This window comes from Jaculus jaculus, chromosome 12 (genome assembly GCF_020740685.1).
Source record: "Jaculus jaculus isolate mJacJac1 chromosome 12, mJacJac1.mat.Y.cur, whole genome shotgun sequence".
Taxonomy (NCBI): Eukaryota; Metazoa; Chordata; class Mammalia; order Rodentia; family Dipodidae; genus Jaculus; species Jaculus jaculus.
In genome coordinates, this window is record NC_059113.1 from 100,094,792 (window position 1) to 100,109,795 (window position 15,004).

At 44.8% G+C, this 15,004-nt stretch overlaps 1 protein-coding gene and 1 pseudogene across 8 annotated transcripts in view; one reads left to right on the forward strand and one right to left on the reverse strand.

Annotated features, from left to right (window-relative positions):
* Positions 1-15,004, forward strand: part of Arfip1 (ADP ribosylation factor interacting protein 1) — a 110,027-nt gene that overhangs the window by 11,838 nt on the left and 83,185 nt on the right. The window contains exon 1 of one of the 8 annotated variants that reach the window (XM_045130933.1): positions 14,913-14,933. The exons of the other annotated variants lie outside the window; for them this stretch is intronic. The gene's annotated coding sequence lies outside the window, so the exon portion shown is untranslated. Of the gene's footprint in view, positions 1-14,912; positions 14,934-15,004 lie in introns of those variants that run through there. 8 annotated transcript variants of the gene reach the window in all.
* On the reverse strand, positions 11,306-13,601 carry LOC101604068 (annotated as a pseudogene).

The following is a 15,004-nucleotide window of genomic DNA, read 5'->3' on the forward strand; positions in this document are numbered from 1 at the left end:
CTAGGCCGCAGTACCCTGTGTACTTAGTTCACGGTTTACTGCCGTCTGTGGAGAACCAGGCCGCAGTACCCTGCGTACTTAGTTCACGGTTTACTGCCGTCTGTGGAGAACCAGGCCGCAGTACCCTGCGTACTTAGTTCACGGTTTACTGCCGTCTGTGGAGAACCAGGCCGCAGTACCCTGTGTAGTTAGTTCACGGTTCACTGCCATCTGTGGAGAACCAGGCCGCAATACCCTGTGTAGTTAGTTCACGGTTTACTGCCGTCTGTGGAGAACCAGGCTGCAGTACCCTGTGTAGTTAGTTCACGGTTCACTGCCATCTGTGGAGAACCAGGCCGCAATACCCTGTGTAGTTAGTTCATGGTTTACTGCCGTCTGTGGAGAACCAGGGCACAGTACCCTGCGTACTTAGTTCACGGTTTACTGCTGTCTGTGGAGAACCAGGCTGCAGTACCTTGTGTAGTTAGTTCATGGTTCACTGCCATCTGTGGAGAACCAGGGCACAGTACCCTGCATAGTTCATGGTTTACTTATAGCTACTTTCCTCCTCAGAGAGTAATTTAGTTTTGGGTCTTATTTTTACTTCTCATTCTTTTCTCTGTAACACAGTCTGGGAAAAGAGCAAGACTTCTCCAAACATTAAGTTTTGTTACCTGCTTAAAAATTGGTTACGATGGTTATATTTGATTATCTGTTAAGTTGAATTTTCAACTGTTTCTCTTTATGATGTGTAATTAGTAATTTACTATATTTGATCAAAGCTTTCTGCTTTTGAAGCCTCTAGAATGATGTGTTTAATGAGCATCCTGAATTTGTAAGTATCTAAAAGGACTTGTAGGTGACTATCAGAACAGCTTTTTTTAAAAAAAAAAACTTTTTTGTTCATTTTTTATTTATTTGAGAGCTACAGAGAGAGAGGGGGAGAGAGAGAGAGAGAATGAATGGGCATGCCCGGGCCTCCAGCCACTGCAAATGAACTCCAGACACGTGCACCCCCTTGTGCATCTGGCTAACGTGGGTCCTGGGGAATCAAGCCTTGAACCAGTGTCCTTAGGCTTCATAGGCAAGCATTTAACCACTAAGCCAGTCCTCCAGCCCTGAACAGCTTTTATTGTTACCAATATAGTAAAGTGTATTGTATGTAATTCTATGTTTCTTTTTATTTAGATGCTTTATTAAACAGTATGTAATATACCTGTATAATATACTTTGAACATGTATGATAACTCACTTTCAATTCAGTATCATTTGTATTGCATAGTAAGGAAAGGATTTTTTTTTTTTTTCAAGGTAGGGTCTCACTCTAACCCTGGCTGACTTGGACCTCACATTATAGTCCCAGGCAGGCCTCAAACTCACAGCAGGCCTCCTACTTCTGCCTCTTGAGATCTGGGATCAAAGGCATGTTGCCACCATGCTCTGCTAGGAAATAATTTTTTAAAATATTTTATATTTGGGGGCCGGAGAATGGGCACGCCACGGCCTTCAACTGCTGCCAGTGAACTCCAGATGCATGTGCCACCTTGTACATCTGATCTGGCTTATGTGGGTCCTATGGATTGAAGGGTGCTTTGGCTTTGTAGATAAGTGCCATAACCACTAAGCCATTTCTCCAACCCAGAAATATTTTTTTTATTTTTGTTTTTATTTTTTTTTTAAGACAGAAAGAGAGAGAGAATAGGTGCACCAGGGCCTCCAGCCACTGCAAATGAACTCCACATGCATGCACCACCTTGTGCATTTGGCTTATGTGGGACCTGGGGAATTGAGCCTCGAACCAGGCTTTACAGGCAAGTGCTTAACCACTGGGCCATCCCTCCGACCCCAGAAAGAATTTTTATAAGAGAAACTGCCACTTGTAGAGAACAAAATTATTTAAGTTGTTTTGACTCAGCTTCTATATTTTGGATATTATATTCAACTCTAAACAAGTCTATAACAAGTAGTTATTTAATAGAGTTGCTATGTGTTTAAACTCCAAAATTTCTTACTGTAAACTGTTCAGTCCAACTTGAGAATTAATATTGAATTATGAGATGAAAACAGATCTTGCTCTTCTCTTCCTACTTGTTCCATGAACAAGAAAAGGTAGGACATTTCTCAAAGAAAGAGCCATGCTTTGATCTTTACCATGACTTCCAGTCTCTGGAATACCAGGATAAAGCGTCGTTTAAGAAACGGAGCAAGCCCAGGCCTTGTTTTGTTTTGCCCTTCGTGCCTGGATTTCCTCTCCTGTTCTCCCGTCAGAACTCCCTGAGCCCATGCTGTTATTTACATTGCTTCTCCAGCTTGCTTTTCACTAAAGCACCGCTGAGCATGACTCTTGAGAGACTGCTTTGAAGACTTCCATTTTTTTCAATTTTTTTGTTTTTATTTTTCCTTATTTATTTGACAGAGAAACGGGGGGAGTGAATGGGCACGTCAGGACCTCCAGCCACTGCAAATGAACTCCGGACACATGCCCCCCCTTGTGCATCTGGCTAACGTGGGTCCTGGGGAATTGAGCCTCGAACCGGGGTCTTCACCAGCAGAGCTTGACCGCTAAGCCATCTCTCTAGCCCTAGACTTCCATTTTTATTTTATTTTAATTTTTAAAATTTTTATTAAAGAGAGAGAGAGGGTGAGAGAAGAGAGAGAATGGGCATACAAGGGCCTCTAGCCACTGCAAACGAAGTCCAGATGCATGTGTTACCTTGTTCATCTGGTTTGCATGGGTATTGGAGAATTGAACCTGGGTCCTTAGGCTTTGCAAGCAAGTGCCTTAACCACTGAGCAATCTCTCCAGTCCCTCAATTTTTTATTTATTTATGTTTTTTAGTTTTATTTTGATACAGTGTCTTTTGTAGCCCAGATTGTGTAGTAGAGGATGACCTTGAATTCCTGACTCTCTTTCCTCCATCTCCCAAGGGCTTTAGATTTTATAGCACACTCTGCTTAAACAACAAAACACATCTAAATTTGTGTTCAAGTATGGCGTACCCTTTATGTCCTTCCTTGGGGCTTGGGCAACTATTTTAGACCTCCTGTGGTATACCCACCTTGGTTTGGTTTGAAAAACTCAAATTATCATACCATTCAACATGTCTCCTTCTGCACATTTGTATTTTTCTTCTTTTTTTTGAGACAGGCCCTTATGTATCATACCCAGGCTGGCCTCAAATTTCTCTGTAGCTGAGGATGACTCTGAACTCCTAACCTTCTTGCCTCTACCTCCCTACTGCTTTGATCGGTTACAGGTGAGTGCCACCACACCTGGTCTCTGTGGAGCTGGGGACCAATCCCGAGCTTCAAGCCTGCCTGGCAAGCACGCTGCTGGCCGAGCTGTAGACGGAGGCACTGCGGAGACTGCGCGCGAGGGTCTTGCCTTGTGTGTGTGGTCGCGCTTGGCGTCCTTGTTCCTTCCTATTTGGAGAACCTGGCAAACGTCGTGCCTGCTGCTCTCCTCTCTGGACCCCAGGAAGACCTTGAGTGCAGTTAAGAGCTGTGGTGTGTAGATTGTTCCCTAGGCCTGGAGCCATGGCTTAGCAGTTACGCACAAGCCTACAAAGCCAAAGAACCCAGGTTCAATTTCACCAGGACCCACGTAAGCCATATGCAAAAGGTGGTGTGTGTCTGTAGAGTTTGTCTGCAGCAGCTGAAGGCCCTGGCATGGTTGTTCTGTCTCTGTCTGCCCCTCCCTCTCTCCCTCCCTCTCTCTCTCAAATAAAGACATGTATGTATGTATGTATGTATATGTGTGTATATATATGCATGTATGTATGTATATGTATGTGTGTGTGTGTGTGTGTGTGTGTGTATATATATATATATATTTTTTTGGTTTTCTAAGGTAGGGTCTCACTGTAGCTCAGGCTGACCTGGAATTCACTATGTAGTCTCAGGGTGGCTTCGAACTCTCGGCGATCCTCCTACCTCTGCCTCCTGAGTGCTGGGATTAAAGGCGTGCGCCACCATGCCCGGCTACAAACAAAGATAAATTTTAAAAATGTTCAAATATTTTTTATGTAGTTAGCCCCTGCAGAGCTTTACTCATTTTGGCTTACAAAAGTCAGAAGGTAATTTTTACAGTCAAATCTCAAGAGTGCTAAGCAGTTAAATGACTTGTAAACTTCAAGTTATACTGTATGCATTTCTATAAGCACGAATTGATAATTAATTTTCTGGGGCATTGTTTCTCATATCCATTTAGTTAATGCCTCTGGCTGACCATACAAGATGAACCTCAGAAATAAGACTATTTTGGCTTCCAACATCACTGGCCTGTGAGGAACTGAATATTAGTGGGAGTGGGTTTTTATTTTTGCCCATTTGTTTGCAGTATGTGTACATTGTGTGTGTGTGTGTGTGTGTGTCTGTGTCTGTCTGTCTGTCTGTCTCTCACTCAGGTGTGTGAGTGCAGGTGTGCATGTGCCATGTGGAGATCAGAGGGCTACATTGAGTGCTGGTTGGGATTGTTTGAGGTAAGAGCTCTCTCTCACTATTTTACTTGCCAGATGAGCTTGTGTATGAGCTTTCAGAACATTCTTGTGCCTCTGGCTCCCATCTTGCCCTCAGCCTGTTGAATGACAGATGCCCACCGTAACACCCAGCTCTTACATGGCTCAGGGAATCTGAACTCAGGTGCTCACGCTTGCCCGGCAAGTGCTTTACCCGCTGAGCCAACTCTTCACCCTAGTGGTGGTTTTGTCGAAGCAACTTCCCATTCTGCTTTAGTGAGTGAGCGTGTCCCGTGTGAACATGGGTGCACGTGCGCTACAGAGCTCATGCAGGGCGCATGGACAACTCCCGTCATGCCTTTCCTCTCCGCCTCACATGAGATGCGTTTCTCATGTTGTTTGGTGCACTCCCCGCAAGCCTATGAGCTTACTGGAAATTTTTCTGTCTCTGTCTCCTGTTTAACCAGTCAGCACCAGCATGCTGGGACTACAGAAGCTTGAAACAGCTTCCAGCTTTTTATGAGATCTGGGGATTAAATTTAGGGTGCTGAAGCTTGAGCAGCGAGTGGTTAATCCACTGAGCATCTCCGCAGTCCATCACTCTCTTTTAGAGACAGTGATTAAGATAACTGAATTCATCTAAAGATCAGAAGATGGTGTCTTTGGGGGGTTATTCATGACTGACCCCAGGGCTCTGCTGATGCTAAGCACTCACTCTGAATTGGAAAATGCCACCAACAGAACACGTATATTGTACTTTGTTTTGAGACAGTCTCATTATGTCACCTAGACTGACTGCCCCAAGCCCATGATCCTCCTGCTTCAGCCTCCTGAGTCCTGGGATTGCACATGTGTGCCATCATGCTTGAAAATACATGTAAGATATGCAGCACAAATTATAAGTAACTGACTTATTTATTTTTGAGAGAGAGAGAATGGGCATGCCATTCTCCAGCCACTGCAGACAAATTCCAGGTACATGCGTCTCCTTGTGCATTTGGCTTGTATGGGTCCTGGAGAATGGCACCTGGGTCATTTCGTTTTGCAGGCAAACACCTTAACTGCTAAGCCAACTCTCCAGCCCAAACTAACTTTCAAAATCATGTTCTTCCCATGTGTTATGAACAAGCATGACTTTTTTGCCTGTGTGTGTGTTGGTATGTACACACGTGTACCCGCTTGTTCTGGTATGTGTGGGAGCACATGTGTGCACAGTGCATGTTACTGGGGGCCGAGCCCAGTACTTGCTTGTTGTCTGCCTCTCTCTGAGGCGGTCTCACCGGACCGGAGCGCTGGTGGAATGGGGAGTCTCCGCTTCTGCTCTGCTTCCAGCCCTGGGCTGACGGTGCCGCACTGCCTTGCCGGGGGTGCTGGGGTCCAGGGTGAGGTCCTCGTGCTTGTGCAGCAGGCTTTTTACCAACTGAGCTACCCCAGCCCCAAGCATAGCCCTAAAAACTAAATGTGAAATAGGCTAGGACACTGAAAATGTGAATCATATGCATTTAGTACCTAAGCCGTTCTCAGAAGTGTTATTCACTTCTTTCCTGACATCCTTAGTTATTGATATTTTTCTAGAGTGCTGTGAGAACAGCATATTTTCCTGATTAGTGATATTTGTCAGCTCGTAGAGCAGCTGAAACCCCAGTTCACAGAAGTGAGCGTGTCGAGGAGCCGCTCCGCACGGCCCCGCGGGCTCAAGCCGTCTTCCTCCTCCTCGCAAGGCCGGGCCTCGGCCTCTGCGCAGCGCCTCTTCTCAGAGGAGAAAAGCTTTTGTTCCCAGTTTAGACTCCAGGAGCATTACAAAAATAGTAGTTTCCTTATATTCTTCTCCTCAGTTCCCTGATGCGAGCATCTTACATAACTGCAATTACCAAGAACACGAAGTTAACACTGGTATAACCCTGTTAATTAAACTACAGACCTTATTAGATAAAGACATTCCAACCATTGATTATGCTTTTATGCTTCAGAATCCTGTGTAGAAGCCCACACTGAATTTAGTTATTTTTCCACTGATGAAAAGATTTCATGGGTGTGTGTGTGTGTGTGTGTGTGTGTGTGTTGCATGTGTGTGTGGCGTGAGTGCACTTGTGGAAGCCAGAGGAGCACGTCAGGTGTTCTCTGTCACTTTTCTGTGTTGTTTCCTTGTCACGGAGGAGTCTCCCACTAAGTCAGCTGCTGCTTTTTCTGCTCAGACTGCTGACCCCAGCCCCTCGAGTCTCTCCTCCACCCTACCCACACCCCAGAGCACTGGGGTTGCAGGCATATGTGGCCGCACCCACCTTTTTGTTGTGTTTTGGTTTTCTGAGGTAGGGTTTCCCTCTAGTCCAGGCTGACCTGGAATTCACTATGGGGTCTCAGGGTGGCCTCGAACTCCTGCCTCTGCTTCCCTAGTGCTGAGATTAAAGGCTCCTTGCCCAGCTGTTTTATGTGAAGGTTGAGGTTCAAACTCAGGCCCTTGTGCTTGCATAGCAGATGCTCAAAATATATGTATGTTAGTGTTTTGAGATAGGGTCTCACTAGCCCAGGCTGACCTGGAACTCACAATGTAATCCCAAGCTGGCCTCAAATTCACAGCAGTCCTCCTACTTCTGCCTTTCTAGTGCTGGGATGAAAGGCATGTGCCACCCCCCACCTCCCCGCAGAAGGTTTTTATATTATAACTTTTGACAAGTACCGAACAGCTGGTTTTTAGAATGTCTTTTTAGTCCCATGTTTCCAAAGCCTTATGCCTTTTTGGCATGAATACCATGAAAATGATAGGATCCTCTTTCTGCTTGAAGTTCCTTGATCACTTTTTTTTGGTTTTTCGAGGTAGGGTCTCACTCTGGTTCAGGCTGACCTGGAATTCATTATGTAGTCTCAGGGTGGCCTTGAACTCATGGCGATCCTCCTACCTCTGCCTCCCGAGTGCTGCGATTAAAGGCATGCGCCACCACACCCGGCATCGATCACTTTTTGAGGTGGTATGTTGTGAAGAAGTGGGGAAGGGAATAAAATCAAAATTTCTTTGAAAAAAATGAAACATAACTATTTGCATGCTAGTAAAAATTAAATAATATGCTGCATTTCTCACTGTGCAGTTACTGTCTTCCCTTTTGTAGTTGGTTGATATGTTGTGGGAGATACTTGAAAACTGAATCTTCTCACATTTTTGCCCTCTGATTTTAGCATCTGTCAAACAGATATCATCTGGCATGTTTGTGGTGTTTGTTGGATGCTTCTTTTTCTTCTTTTAAATTTATTTGAGAGAGAGAGAGAGAGAGGAGAGAGAGAGAGAGAGAGAGAGACAGAGAGAGAAAATGGGTACACCAGGGCCTCCAACCACTGCAAATGAACACCAGACGCATGCATCACCTTGTGCATCTGGCTTACATGGGTTCTGAGGAATTGAACCTGGGCCCTTTGCAGGCAAGCACCTTAACCACTAAGCCATCTCTTCAGCCCTGCTTCTGTTTCTTATTCCCTTTTTGGATTCTCAGTGTATCCCCAGCTGGCCTGGTAGTCACTGATGCCCAGGCTAGGCTCAAACTTGTTGTTTTTCTGTCTTGGCCTTCACAGCGCTTTTCTTTCTAGGTGTTTAATTGAAAGTCTTCCATAAGGAAGAGTCTCTTTCCCTGTTGACTTATTTGATGATTTGTGTATGTTGTTTCAGGCTTGCTCCTAGTTAACTGCAGCACTGGTGCAGTGTCTTCCAGCATTGGCTTCTAGGGGCTCCTCAGGTAGGTTCTCTGGACAGTTCCCTTCAGTCTTCGAAAGTTTCCCTGTTTTCTGACACCAGAGATGTTTCAGGCTCATCTATTTTTCTTATTTCGCCTTAGAGCTTTGTCCAGAGAGCCTTCACCCTCACTGGAGAGTGGCATGTAGAGAACTGAGTCTGGGACCTGGTACACTTCCTGTTGTGGAGGGCTGCTGCTTCCAGGGCCCATGTATGGACACACATTGAAACACGGCCCACCACCACAGGGGTCATTTGAGCATTTCTCTTTCTTATGTCCTCGCTCTAGGAGAGCGCCAACCCACAATGTCTTTTTCCTTTTCTTTCCTTCTTCCTTGTTTATGTTTAAACACGGGGTGATTGTTGAATTTATACAATATCCTGATAGTTACAATTATTTGATTCTAACCTATTTTTGAAGGGTACTTATAAATTAGCATAATTCTGAGAATCAGAACTAGTTAAAGATAATCCAGGAGTGTGAGTCCTTCCTCATCACTGCTCCTCTGTCCCACTCTCTCCCTTTCCTTCTCCCCAGCCTTCTGTTTCAGTAGACATGTGTGTCTGAATGCACGCAGAGACGAAAGACAATAGCTTTCCTATCCATTGTTTCTTTTTGGAGACAGTCTCTTACTGGCCTGGAGCTCCCCAGTTAGGTATACTGGCTGGCCAGCAAACTTTCGGGGTCCTCTTGGCTTTCCCTCCCCAGTGCTGGAATTATACGTGTGTGCCCAGCATTTTTATATATTTTGGAGGGGATCAAATTTAGGCCATTGTGATTGCAAGGCAAGCATGTCACTGGCTGCCCTCGCTCCCCAGCCCATTCCTCCTCCTTCCCTCCTCCCCAGATAAACCATCCCTTGTGTCTGGCTTATCCTTCCTGTTTTCCTTTCGTTTAATGTTGTTTTCATATACTTGCCTTCCTTCTTGAAAAAAGGTAACATGCTATAGTTTTCAGACTTTGTTTTCGGTTAACAGTGTAGGTAGCATCCCCACCCCACCATCTATGAGGACCTCTGATAGATGTCCAGAACCAAGGATAGATAGTGTGGAACGTTCTCTGTTTCTATGTGTGTGATATGCATATGATACGTATTGATAGATGTATCACTATATTTTTCCATACATGTATACAGATGGTAATTTAATATGTAAATTAGACATAGTAAGAGATTAAGATTAGCAACAACAAAATAAAATAGACTTATCATAACAAAATACTTTAGCAAACAGTAAGTGAATGGTCTATTTCTCTCTCAAAATATTGTATTTTTCCCTTTTCCTTTAAAGAAGCACTTTACCGCTTTTCTGTGTCATATTTGAATTATTGGCTCACCACTCTGTGCTTTGGGCCACTATTAAATAAGGTAAAGGTTACTTGAAAACAAGCACTGTGATGATACAGCAGTGAATCTGAGAACCAAGACCTCAACCTACTAAGTGGCTGAATGGATGGGCGGTGAATACAGTGTAACATGCCGGGCTAAGGGGAGAGTCAAAAGGAATACAAGGTGTTATGCTAGACCAAGGCAAGCGTCACAGTGGAGGAGGTAGAGGGGGATGGCATGAGATATTATTACCTTGTAAAGAATTGTTTACGGACTTTAAATTTTTTTTTATTTATTTATTACAAACACGAGAGAGAGAGAGAGGGAGGGAGGGAGGGAGGGAGGGAGAGGGAATATGAATGAACATGAGCATGCCAGGACCTCTAGCCATTGCAAATGAACTTCAGACCCATGGACCACCATGTGAATCTGGCTTATGTGGGTACTGGGGAATTGAACCTGGGTCTTAAGGCTTAACTGCTAAGCCATCTTTCCAGCCCCAGAAATTTTCATTTACTATTATCATACCACAGTTGGCTATAGAGAGTGAAACTGGATAAGGTGGGACTATGTGTCCTGGAAATTACTCCATAGCATAAAGATTGTTCTCAGTTCTTTTTTTAACAGTTGCATAGTTTACATGTAGCATAGTTTAATCACGTGTGTGTGTGTGTACACATATACATGTACATATATATAGATTTAAGTTTACAGTATTTTACAGTTACAAAGAGTACTATAATATGTACATATTTTTATATCATTAGTTGTCATCCTTTCTAAGAGTAGGGGATATTTTTCGATTTGCTCAATTCGTCTTCTCATGTCTTTCAATTTTTCTCATATAGTGTGGTGGCTCGATTAGATGTCTTCCATAAACTCATGTGTTTGGGGTGCTTGGTCCCTGCCTGATAGCAGTTTGGGAGGTGGAGGCTTGTGGGAGGAGGTGTGTTGTTGGGGATGGTTATAGGGTGTCATAGCTAGCTCCCCTTTGCCAAAACTCAGCTCACTCTCTGTTGCAGTCAGGTCCGCATTGCTGGTAGAAATCACCCAACCAAGAGCAGCTTGCGGGAAAAAGAGGTTTATTTTGGCTGCCAGGCTTGAGGGCGAAGCTCCATGATGGCAGGGGAAAAGATAACATGAGCAGAGGGTGGACATCACCCCCTCACCATCAGGTGGACAACAGCAATAGGAGAGTGTGCCAAACACTGGCATGGGGACAGTGGCTATAACACGCATAAGCCCTCCCCCAACAATACACTACCTCCAGGAAGCATTTATTTCCAGTTGCCATCAGCTAGGGACCTAGCCTCCAGAACACCTAAGTTGGGGGGGACACCTAACTCGAACCACCAGTCTCCTCCTGCTGTTTTCCACGTGGTGTGAATGTGTGCACTAGGACCTCTTGCCACTGAAGCCAACTCCAGAGGCATCAGTCACCTGTGCATCTGGCTTCACGGGGTACTGGGGGTTGAACAAGGCCACTGTGCTTTGCAAGCAAGTGCTTTTTACCACTGAAGCATCTCCCCAACCCTCTAAATGGTTTTATAACATCATTAAAATTTTTTAATTTGATTTTTTAAAATAAAAATTTATCTGCTTGTACGTCAAATTATTCAAAATACTGTGCTTGAAAGATCACATGTAGTTATTGCTTATAGCCATTTCTTGCATTGAGTGGTGTGCAAAGAATACTGCATGGAGGAAAAATGAGTTTGCAGCATGTGTAGCAACAACTTCCATAGGTTTGAAGACAGTGAGCAAACAGCACATTATCTGATAGCCAGCTCTGATCAGGATTCATCATACAGCTGCTCTGCTCCTCATTTGCTTCCTGAATAATAGTACTTAGATGGCCAAGACAGTTCAGATTTTCTTTTATCATTTGTGCTAAACTCTCCCCCTCTTGAGGAGTTACCACACATGCCAGAGGGTGTTCACATTCTGCTCAAGTTGGGGGCAGCCAAGCTGACGCCTGATAGGTTACTGCTCCTTCTAGACTGGATCCCACAAGGGGGCAGGCAGGGCTCTGAGCACAGGCAATTTTACGGAGAGGCCATATTTCTTTCTGCCTCTTTCCCACACAGACGTGACTGTATTGTCAGCTTCTTTGATGTTACTGAGGGCCAGTTCTACCTTGGGGAGTAGATCAATAATCTTCTGCTTTCAGCCCAACAACTTGCTCAGATGACCACACAGCTCCTGGAGAACACGGTCTCTTAACTGCGTGGTGAGCATGGCAATCTTCACCCCGTCTGTGCTGTCACTGGAGGAACGGTCTACAGGTCTGCGCTGTCACTGCCTGTATAGGTCAATGGCATGCTGTTGCAGAGACTCCATCAGGTCTCCCTGCGTCTCCCCTGGGGGCTCTTCTGCAGTTCCATGATTTCAGTGTGCAAAGACATAATCTGATCCTTAAGGTCTCCATTGACACCAACCTCAGCATAATGAATGGCCTTTTCTTCCATTTCTTTCCATGCGTTTAACATTTTTTGTTGTTGTTGTTGTTGGTTTTTCGAGGTAGGGTCTCACTCTAGCCCAGGCTGACCTGGAATTCATTCTGTAGTCTCAGGGTGGCCTCGAACTCATGGCGATCCTCCTACCTCTGCCTCCTGAGTGCTGGCATTAAAGGTGTGCGCCACCATGCCCAGCTGCTTTTAGCATTGTTTTCTGATGATACTCCATAAGTCATCGGCTCACTGTATCTCTCCAAGTCAAGCTGAATGCTTTTGTGAAAACCCTCCAACTTAGCTTTAAGTTGCTGTGGTGCTGAGATAGGTATGTTCTTCATTTTCGTCAGGTTAGCGTTATGTCTAAGAAGACTTAACATGGCTGCTCTTTGTCCCTGGAAGAGCCTGCCTTAATCTTCTTTTAGCCCAGACAGCCCATACTTTACGTAGTTGAATAATTGGAAGTTGTACTTTGCTGCCTTGTACAATATAATTTACACAATCAGATAAACTGCTAGATGCAAGTGGCCCTTCATATACAGGCTTACTTTTATCAAATAAATAAACCATGTAGCTATCACAGCCTCCAGCTCCATCTAGAACACATTGAGGGGCTGGTTTCTGAGGATCCAGAGAAGTTCCTGTCTCTGGTAGAAGTTCTTGAGAACAAGTACATGTTCCAGTTTCACACGCAATGTGAGATTGTAGTGAATGAAGACTTTAATCAGATAGTAGCAGAAAAGAAATTGTTTTTGCAGAAATCATGTTCAGGATGTGCACTGTCTTTAAGTGCAGAATATAAAACATCTTGGTTGCTTCAAAGTAAGATCAGTAGTTCCCCCTCTCTGTTGTGGGTCCCAGTTTAGCATCACCTGTAACCAGTTTTCCACAGGCTCTGCGGTTAAACTACAAAGGCTATATGGTTGAGGAAAATTGCTACTAAGTCCTGTCATCTCTTCACAGGCAGATGCACACTTTGGATCCTTCTTTATCTTCTCCTGTCAGGTAAATGGTGCTGATGATGCAGAAAAGGCCTGTGTCCTGCAGCGCGTTCAAATACTGTGGCCCCAAAGCTCCAGTAATCAGCCGTGGCCGTGTAAGGGTTATTTTCATAGAGCTCCGGGGCCAGATACTGCAGTGTTCCCACAAAAGCTGTGCAGAGACTTCCTTGATCAACATCTTTGGCATAATCTAGATAATTATTTTATGCATTACCTTCCTACCAACATCCTGCAGAACTGTTTTCCAGTGTTAGATCCCGATGTATACTTTCATTTTCATGCAAATATCAAGCCCCAGATCCTGTGTCACTCGTGAGGAAAGTATTGTGGCTTTCTTTAAGTCCACAGCCGTTTTCTGGTGTGTTGAGTAGCTTCCGGGGATCTCCTCCAGAACAGTGTTCTGGCGCTAGAAGAGGCATGCCACTAATCAAAACATTCCGTTCCCCAGGAACCCCACAGGCCTTAGCACATTGGCGTGGGCCAACTTCGTGATCTGGATTTCATGGCACCACCGTTCTCTGGTTTTGGTACTTGCCTTAGATGACGAGACTTAATTGCTATTTTGAGATCGTGTTCCCAATGCTGGTACAGACAGACATTCCTGAAGCTGCCCTGACGAGCCGCTCCCGCATCTCCTGTGCCCACTGCAGCCCTGGGGGCCACCCCATGGGGCGGGAGCAATGGCCTCAGGCTCCGCCGTCCTTCCAAGGCTGGTGAAATTCTTTTCAATCATTCTACATAAGTAACTTTTCTGAATTTTGGATTTTTAAAAAAAGATTTGTTTGTCTTATTTATTATAGATATTCATGGAATTGTAGATAGTTTTTATAAAGCAAATTTTGTCCACAAACACATTAGATATGCTGTTAAATATGTGTAAGAATATCCGTGGGTTGATACAGTTCTTTCACCTAAATTATTTGCTGCAGCACGTTTACTTGTAGGTGTGTCTGCTGCAGCGATGGCCCTCAAGCTGGGTGCGTGGGAATCAGCCTCGAGGGAAGTCAAGGCAATGCCGAGGTGATGGGGTGTCATTTATATTGTGTACATTCAGCCCATCACAGTCCAGGTCTGAGATTGTCCACATTGGCGGAGTTTGTCCAAAGGTGTATGGTTTCATAATAAGCTCTTCCATCAGCGATGGGTTCCTGGGAGCAGGGGGTTCTTCAGAGTGCTGAGTTGCCCTTGCCTTTGAGCACCCAAAACTTCACAGGAGAGCGGAGTTGTTTCATACAAGCGAGCCAAGGCTAGAAAGGGTTGTACAGACTATGAACTAGGATCCTGGCTCGGAGCTTCTGTTGCTGCGGTGGCGGCGGCAGCAGCAGGAGAAGGCAGCTCACCCAGCCCTCCGCTGCTCTCCGGTGCGGACTGCGTCTGTACCCGGGAGAGGGCTGTGAAACCCGGTGACTTACACACGCAGATGCCCTGAAGCTGCCGGGGTGGGTCCTGGGCCTCTCTCACGTTCTTCACACAGGTCCTCTAAGAACTCGTGACTCATGCCAACCAAGACCCATTGTTACACTTTATTAGACAAGTGAGAAACATTAAGCAGTTAACTTTTTTAATTGAATTCAAGTCAATGTAGCTGGTTTTTTAAATGCATTACACTAGTAATATCTTTTTTATTACAGTGTTTAAATATTTACCAAGCAGTACTTTCTGTGGCCTCACATTGGTCCTTAGACTAATCCAGTTAAGTAATTGGAACAATTACTGTTTCTCTCATCTCATAGCTTGACTTTTACAGAAGTGGTACCTGATTCATAGTATTGTGAAAGGCTAGGCTACCCACATGGGGTCTCTTGATTATGTGCCAGTCTGCCATTTGTATAGACACAACCAGTATTTCTTCAGAGAAGCCAAGATACTGTGACTGTGTGTGACATGTTCTGTACTTTTCCAGCACTGAGGATTAAGGCTGGAGCCACACCTGCTCACGAGTGTGCCTCCACAGAGCTGCATCTGCAGCACCGGGACAGCTTCTGACGCAGAGTGTAGAGGTACATGATTGCTTTTAGTCCAAACGTGAAAGATGAGTTCTGTTTGGAAACTGTATTTATAGAGGAATCTT